Genomic DNA, 8,583 nt, shown 5'->3' on the forward strand with positions numbered 1-8,583 from the left:
TAGTGGGCAGTCTTGGACTTGGAACAAAGAAATTCCTGGGTTCAAATCCTACCTTAAACACTTCTAGCTGAAGATAATCATATTTTCCTCCCAGAGTTGTTGAGAGGATTGCTCACTCTGCAAATCTTTTAACATATAAATGCTTATATGTAAATGTTATTATTGGTCTGGACTGTAATTTCATCAATATAGGGAATTTCATTTTAAAATCCTTCCTTCCTTCCTTCCTTCCCTCTCTCCTTCCTTCCTTCCTCCCTTTCTTCCTTCCCTCGCTCCTCCCCTCCCTCTCCTCTCTCCTTCCTTCTTTCCTCCCTCCCTCCCTTCCTTCCTTCTCTCCTCCCTTTCTTCTTTCCTTCCTTCTTTCCTCCCTATCTCTTTCCCCTTCTCCTCTCCAAATAAAACACCACACCATAATCTTTGTGACAAATAATCATGGCCAAACCAAACCACACCACAGTTGTGCTGTGTCCAAAGATGTCCACCTCACTTTTCATCTCCCTGCCTCCCCCCTCCCAGGCTCTGGAATCGTGAATTCTCATTACACTGATCAGGGCTCTTAAATTTTCCGGTTGTTGTCCTGTATACATTATTGTCCCTGTTCTGCATCAGTTCATACAAGCCTTCACTGGTTTCTCAGATTCTGTCCCTTTCATACATTTCTGTGATGAAAGAATGCTCCAATAATTCATAGAATTGCTTTTTATTGTCTCTAGACTGAATGTGATGTGCAAACTAACATGTAAGTTTCGTTCAGATTCATACAGTTGAAATATTCTTTGGATTGAGTTGAATTTGAATCATCTGAAAATCTTTTAGCACTTGATTTTTGTAAAACCTTTTTTGTGCGTAAGCACAGTAGGCCTCTGTGTGTAATCTGACATTACATTGACCACTGGGAGGATCCACAGCCCCCGCAGAGACAGATAAAGGTCAAAGACCAAGCTGGTATCAATTGAGCCCTCAAATCTTAACACACGAAAATACTGATTGAGCCTAATGTGAAGGTTCATGTCCAAGTCTCACAAGTTGTTACACGGGGGCCAAAGCCTCCGTGCGGTGTGGGGCTCAGAGAGCTTGGAATGCCACAGAGACTTTGGGGACAGTTTATACCCATTGCCTGTGTTACCTTAATGGTTTTTTGACCTGGTAGGACTGTCAGTGACCGGTAGTAAAGGTTAGTATTAGGCTGTTCTTTACAAAATTGAACATATTTCTTCCACCCACAACCTTGCCATTTTGCTGCCCTCATCCTTCTTCACTTCCTGGCCCATTAGGCTCTCTTGTGCCATAGACTGCAAGCCTATTATCTGTAGTGTTTTCAGCACCTGCCAACTTGGAAGCTGAGGTCTGTGCTCAGGCTGCTGGCTTCCCAGCCCCACTGTGTGGTCCACACAGTTGGCCCAGCTGTCGGGCTTTCTTGCCTCAGTGGTGCTGGGCAGGCAGCTCCCAGGCTGTGTGGCTTTCAGTGAGCCTTCCCCCGCAGGTTGCATTCAACTCTCAGTTCTGTAAGAGGAGCTTGATTGGTGTCGCCAGACTCACTGGCTTAGCTAGTCTGCATGGGCAGTGAGTCTTATTCTCTGAACGCACCGATTGAAAAGCAACTTGACAAGGTTGTATATTGGTTATGGTTCATTCTCCTCTGGAGACAAGTCAAAGGCCACAAGATAAGTGGGGACCAGGAAGGAAGGTCATTGCCTCAGCACCTGAGCGGGGAGCATGGTGGGGAGGCCCCACCAGGAATGTTTCCTTCCTGGACAGTGAGCTCTGAAGAAGAGTTTTCCCATCAGATCCATTTCCAAGTTTGTTTTCTGTCTCTACAGCAGCGCTTCTAATTTCCCTCCACAAAGTTAACTTTGTTTTCAGTGGCTGCTTATCACAAAAAATGGCTCAGGAAGGTTGGGCCCTGACTGTTCTCATCTTCCATCATGAGCCGTTTAAGAAGGTTCTGCTTTTGAAAAAGAGCCTTTCAGAGGCAAAAGAAGAGTGTGTAATATGACGGCACAGGCTCTGGCACCTGCAGACCAAGCCTGTCTGGTCCCTGGATTCGGAGGGAGCCGCCCTTGTTAGACAAGCAGTGTCAGGCTCCTCTCCAGACAGGGAGGACTTTCTCATGGTAAGCTTTGCTCAGGACCAAGCTGCAGAGGTCAGTCTAGGTCAGAATAATAGGGGACAAACAACTTTTCTTCCTGCTACTGAATCCACGTTGAGAGAACCAGACCTCTGTTTTTTGGAGCTTTGGATTTATTTGGTTCTAAAGAAACAGAAACAAACCCATCAGCTACAAAAGGCCCCCTTCTGCTGCCTCTAGTCTCTCTCCCAGTCTCAGCCCCACCCCCTTCCTCAGCTCAGGATGGCTGCAGTGAAGCTTTGATTAGTCTGTTGATCCAAGGTCCACTGGGTTCCACCCTCCTCCGGAATGGCCACATTTCATTGCCTGCTGCCTCAGTTTCTCAGGACATTTTCATGTTTTTTTTCCTCCACAACTGTCTAGGTAGTATTCTGAGGCTGTGGCGGGGGCTGCAGTGTTTCCCCTTCATCTTCATGTGATGGATGGTTATTTGATGATTGAATGAACCTTGTTTTACTATATTGGGAAGGTGTGAGTTAGGGCGATCCATCCCTAATGCACCCACAGGAATACAGATTCATAGAAAAAAGGGGGAAAAATACCTCCTATAAACTTGCTTTCAGGGGTTGGGGGCTGTTCCTGAGCTCTGCTTCTCAAATTTTGGATGGAGCCAGAGGCCAAAGGTAGACATATGGCTTTGTCCTTCAAAAACATCCTATATTGATATAGTTTCTGATGCCTCCAGATCTAGATATTAACTGAATATCCAGCTGGATGTGGGGCTTATTTAACTGGGCTTTTGTGAGTTGCCATGACTGAAAAGGATCCTTACCACCTGGTGATGAGCCTGTGACCCCCCCACTCATCACACCCACTTCTGAAGCTTTTCAGCTTATCCCAGGATGTTCCCAGGACTTGCATTTGGCCTGCCTCTGAGCCTGGGTGATGCATCCAAGCAGGACTTCAGAGGAGGTGGCCTGGGCTAGCCCTATGGAAATGATAGAAGACAGGGAAGGCCGTCACAGCAGTTTGTTACATGGGAACATTGGATAGCTGAGGGGGCTTGGATTCCAAAATTTGGAATGAACCCTTCACTCTTGGTCTGATCCCATGGGCCTCTTGCACAGCTGTTAGCTAGTACAGTGAGACTGGTGAGCTCTCCTCCAGGGTTCAGAATCAGAAGAACAGGGGTTTGCAGGGAAGAGCTATGGCCTCTGTGGCTTTGCCGTTAGGTGAGAACAAAATCTGCTCTGAAGAAAGGAACCAACTAGGAAGAAGAATAGTGGTAAGACTTGTTTCCAGGCCCAGGTGGCACATTTCAGTGGACCCACTGAACCAAGGCAATGCAAGGGGATCGAATGTTTGCCAGCAGGAGTCACTGTCAGCCTCCTAATGAAAAGGCTCGCCTCCTTCCAGCAATGAGAGGCAGTGCGTGGAGGTGACATGGTTATCAGGAAGGAAGCGCTGACATTTGTCAAGAAGTATTTGTGTTTTTTGGTGGCTTAGCCTCTGAGCTGCCTTGTCTTCACACATGGCAGCACCTGAAAGGCAGGAGGCTGTATTCTGGGAATCTTTTTAATGCAAAGAAATATGGAAATGCAGCCATGCCAAGATCTCAACATGCAGCATGTTAAATTAACATGAAGTACGTCTTGGCTTCCTTAAGATCCGGTGGGTCACAGGCAGCATTTTCCACTTGAAATGAGCAGAGCCAGACCTTTGCTGACATTGTCATCCCTCCCGATCTCCCAGAAGCAATCACTGGAGGGAACCACGCTTCCTGTGACAGGGAGCGTCAGCTCAGGCTTTTCTGGAAAGAACGGGTCCAGTGGGATTACAAACTTAAATATCTCAGCAACAGCCACGAAATCTGAGTGTCCTCAGTGCACACAAACTCAAGAAGTTAATTGTTCATTTATGTTTGATGCCGAGGATTGAAACATTGGATTAAAACCAATTAAATGTTCCTAGAAGCAACCCAAAAAGTTTCTTGATTTATGAATAGAACCATTGAAATGGCTCAGACGCTCCATTTAAAGTAATGAGGTGTTTTTTTTTTTGGCATGAGAGAAAAAAACAGAAATGGGGAGGACATTGAAAAACCTTTCACATTTAAGACGTCCAACTCTCTAGAAATGTGAAATCTTTTTCTGGGGGGGGGGTAAGAGGGGAGAAAGTGAAGGTCCCCCAAATGACCTGCCCCAGTGGGAAGGAGGGACGTGAAATCCTGGCCTCTGCTGGCCCAGGAAGGAAAGCAGTCCAAGTCAGCCGCAGGTAAGCTGCACAATGAAAACTGCTCCGATTCGCCGGGGGTGCCTTCCTGAACTAAAGTCAACATCCCAAGTTACAGAACCAAACATACCCTGCCTCTGCTTAGCAACCGCAAATCCTTCCTTAAGCAGCTGCATGGATTTTGGATGTGGCTTCTGAAGTACACATTCTTTTATTTAATTCCAGCCCCGCTAGGTTAGGAAAAGAGCCATTTTTCCAAAGGAACAATGCATTCACAATCATTCTCCCTCCCCTTCCCCCCATAAACGGAAATAAACTTGGGGATCATCATCCACGACAACCCCCACCCCCCAAACTGGCTGGCTGAGGCCAAGGAGGGCAAGTCGGCCCCTTTGTTGGGGGTGGGGCTGGCGGGTTGGGAAGGGAAAAGGGCAGGGGCCTGAAACCAGCCGTGCCCTGGTGCCAGAGGCGGCTCCCACCTGGGCAGGTGGGCCGGGAAGCAGGCCTGGAGCTGCCTTTGTGGGCTTTGGTGCCCTTCCCTCCCGGTCAGTCGGAGACGCCGGCCCCTTTCCCAGGACGCCCTCTAGCAGAGCCAGCCCCCAGCACACCACGCGCGGCTGCTTCCTCGCCTGCCCGCCCCCCGCCCCCCGCCCACTGGAGGCTCTGTGCGCGCACACACACGCGCACAGCCCAACACACGCATACATACACACACGCCCCCCGTGTGTACAGTGCACACGCCGCCCGCCGCGGCTCCGGAGCAGGCGGCGTGAGGCTGGGGCTGGGCAGCGGCAGCCGCAGCAGGAGGAAGACCGGCGGCGGCCCGGGGGCGGCGCGGCACGGCTCCGCACGGCGCGGCGCGGCCCAGCCCTGCCCTCTCGGTGAGCGCCTTTTAAAGGGACTAGTTGCGAACAGTTCAGGAAGTGACAAGTCTATTTCCTCCCCGTTCGCAGATCTCTCTACAAAGCGCTGCCCCGCGCCCCGCGCCCGCCGCCCCGCGCCCCGCGCCCGCCGCCGCCAACTTCCCGAGGGGATCCGCGCTCGCCGTCGCCGGAGCTCGCCCCGAGCCAGAGTAAGACCCGCTCCCGAGCGCCTGCGCCCCGCGCCGCGGTGCTGCGGGGCCGGGCCCCACGCCACCGCCGCCGCCGCCGCCCGTGGGCTGGCCCTGCCGGGGGGACAGATATTGTTACAATGTGTCCGAGCGGGCGGGCTGGACGCGCGGACCCGGCGGCTCCGGGCCGGCTCCGGCGACGCTCGCTCGCTCCGCTCTCGCTTTTTGTCCGGCCGCAGCGCCGCCGGGAGCCGAGCCGGCGGGGGCAGAGGGACAGAGGGGCCGGGCCGGGCCGGCGGGGCCGGGCTGGGATGGGGGCTCGTCGGAGCGCACCGCGGCCGGGGGCAGCGAAGGGGAAAGTGCAGCCCGAGCCCAGGCAGGGGCACGGACGCTGCAGCCCGCTTGGGGGGGGGATCCGCGGCGCCCGGCAGCTCTCCCCAAAGTTTCCGACTTATCGGGAGACAACTCTTTTGTTTGCCTAAGTTTACGTGTGCCCAGGGCGGGCCGGGGGCACTGGGGACCCGGGCTTTGCGCGCTGCTGCCCCGCGCCCAGGCTGCTTGCTGCCACCAGCGCCTAGGCCAGGGTAACGGGAAGCGTGCTCTCGCCTATCTTCCCGTGCGTTTATTTTGGTTCCACGCGGGGCGTGGGGGCTGGTGGTGGACTCAGGGTTGGGGGAGGGGGCGGCACGGTCCGCCTGGTGACTTTGACGCGCTGCCCTCCTGTCTGGCTGGACGGTCCGTCCTGGGGAGGCGCTGGAGAAAACCCGTTTTCACCGTACCTCCTGGGTTTGTCAATCCCACGGTGCTGCCCGTGTGAGTGCCCAGGGCGTTTTGTGTGCCCTGCGGGCTGTGGAGGGTAAGGGGAGCAGTGTCGAAGGGGGCTGGTTCTGAAGACGCTGCCTGGTTTCTGGGATCCCAAGTGTGTGTTAGTGCAGGACCGTGGAGTTCTCTGGGTGCAAACAGTGGCGAACAATGCTGCGGGGCTGGGGTGATGCTGCAGAAAAGAGGGGCAGAGTGGGCAGGCCGGCCTGGCCGCTGGGATTGGTGGCTTTTCCTTCTGCTTCTTCAGCTGGGTGAGGGAAGCCTTGGGTTTCTTTGGTAACTCTTCCGTGGTGCATCCCCAGGTGGAACGGGTCTAATTAGCACATACTGTACTTAGAGAGATGGGGAACAAAGAAAGGCTCTTTGCAGCATTTGATGGATGAGATTCTGCCTCCTATAGGCTACGCTGCCAGTGTTACATACGTTACATTACATTCTTTGTGAGTCCAGAGTGTGTAAGAAGTGGCCCTGGTAGTGCGGGGGAGCTTCAGCCTGGGCTGCCTCCTTACCTGTGTGTGCTAGGGCATTTGGGCCCAGATTGCCATTCCCTGCAGAAATGCAAATCTCTGTCCCAGGGTGGGGAGAATTATGAAAGTGTGTGTGTGTGTGTGTGTGTGTGTGTGTGTGTGTGTGTGTGTGTGTGTGTGTGTCTGTCTGTCTAATGGACTGCTGGGGTGCTGTGAATGCTATCGTGTTGCTTGGTGGAGAAGCCCCTTCTAGTGGCTGGGTGCTTCAGCAGACTTCGGAGGAACTGGTTTCCTCCAGAGTAACCAGTGCCCCAACTTGGTTCCAGAGACTGCTTCTGTCCCAGAGCCCACACTCAACACCCTGGCCAAAGGACCACAAGAGGAACTGACCTTGTCTCAGAGAAATCCCTCCAGAGAGAAGTTTGCATGTTGGCCAAAGTTGAGAGACTGAGTGAAAAGAATCCATGTCAGTGGGCCAGCTTCTGCTTTCATTTATATCAGTAGTTTAACAGTAACTTGCCGTGGTTATAGTTGTGATACTGGATTGCTCTTCTATAAGGAACCTTCCCAGTCTGGTCAGGACAAGGGAAATCTGTCATATTTTTCAACCTCGCAACCCTTTTTATTAGGGAGAATGGACAACTTCAGGCCACTACTTTTTCAGCCTTTCTGACCCTTTCCCCAAGGGGCCTAGTGTTGATACTGGCCAAGGGTGGGTGCCATGCTTTCATTGGGTCTGTAGAATTTAGGACCCTGATCCATCTTGCATCTTACCTCTCTGAACCAAAGCAGGGAAGAGGGGGAGGCTCTCTGAACCTCATTCCACAAGGGCCGATGGCATCTGCTGGGGGTGGTGTTCCTGCCATCAGGTGATCTTAAGGTTGAAGGCTCTGATATGTTCTCCTGAGGCCTGTTTTTCCCTCTGTGGGAGGTTAGAGTGACACTCTGCTTTTATCTCCATCTTAAAACAAAACATTTTAGTGATAACAGCAGATAATTGTAGCTGCTGGCTGAAACTGGGCTTCCCTCCGATGGGCCAAGTCTGTCTGCCCAAACAGTCACTCTTCCACCTATCACCGACTTGGCCAAGAGATTGGTGACTTGGTTCCTCCATTCTCCCTCCAACAGAATCAGCCTTTAACACAGCAGCTCATTCCAGGATTTGTGCAAAAAAACAACCAAAACCAAGAAAAGCTGGAGCCTTGTTGAAACCTTGCCTCTGCTGCTTTCAGGAGTGCATTTTCTTGAGCATGACTTTCAAAGCTCAGATGCACATGCTTCTGCTAATGCTGTTCCATCTGTTTCAGTCTGGGGAAACCATGCTAGTGGGCTGAACTTCCTTTCTGGAGGCAGCAGAGATGTGGGTCTTCTTTGGAGACCATTCTAGGATTAGGCAGCAGAGGATGCTGAGAGCAGTTTGATATTTACGTGAGGCTTCAGAACTAAAAAGGGATTTTAGAGGTCACTGAGTCTCACCCTCTCATTTTACATGTGGGAAAACTGAGGCTGGTCATCCAGGTAGTAAATGGCAGAAATCTGGACTCAGGTTCTCCAACTTGAAATCCAATTAAAACTATTTTGCTTCATCCTTAATATTGTCTACAGCTGAAGGTAGAAGGGAGTATGGCTGAATGATTAATTCAAGCTCAAGAAATGCATTTTCTCTGCAGCCTAAAAATGTCCTCTTTTCCACAAAGCAGAAACAAAAGCCTAAACAAGTAAAAATGGCCAAAGCAAACAAGCCACCAACACACACCTTTCTAGTGTGTAACAAAAGAAACCTGTCGGCATCATTTGTTATGGAATAAACTGATAAAGCAAGCTCCAGGTTTAGATGGAAACCAGATGTAGAGAAAGGCTCTTTAATTGTTCCAGCAAGCCGGTATTTTGGTGAAGTCACTGGCACTTGCAACCCACAGAGGTGATGTTATTTTGAACTGGAC

The sequence above is a fragment of the Petaurus breviceps genome, unplaced genomic scaffold, assembly GCF_028583685.1.
Source record: "Petaurus breviceps papuanus isolate PSGF00001 unplaced genomic scaffold, PetGlider_PUasm1.0 490, whole genome shotgun sequence".
NCBI lineage: Eukaryota > Metazoa > Chordata > Mammalia > Diprotodontia > Petauridae > Petaurus > Petaurus breviceps.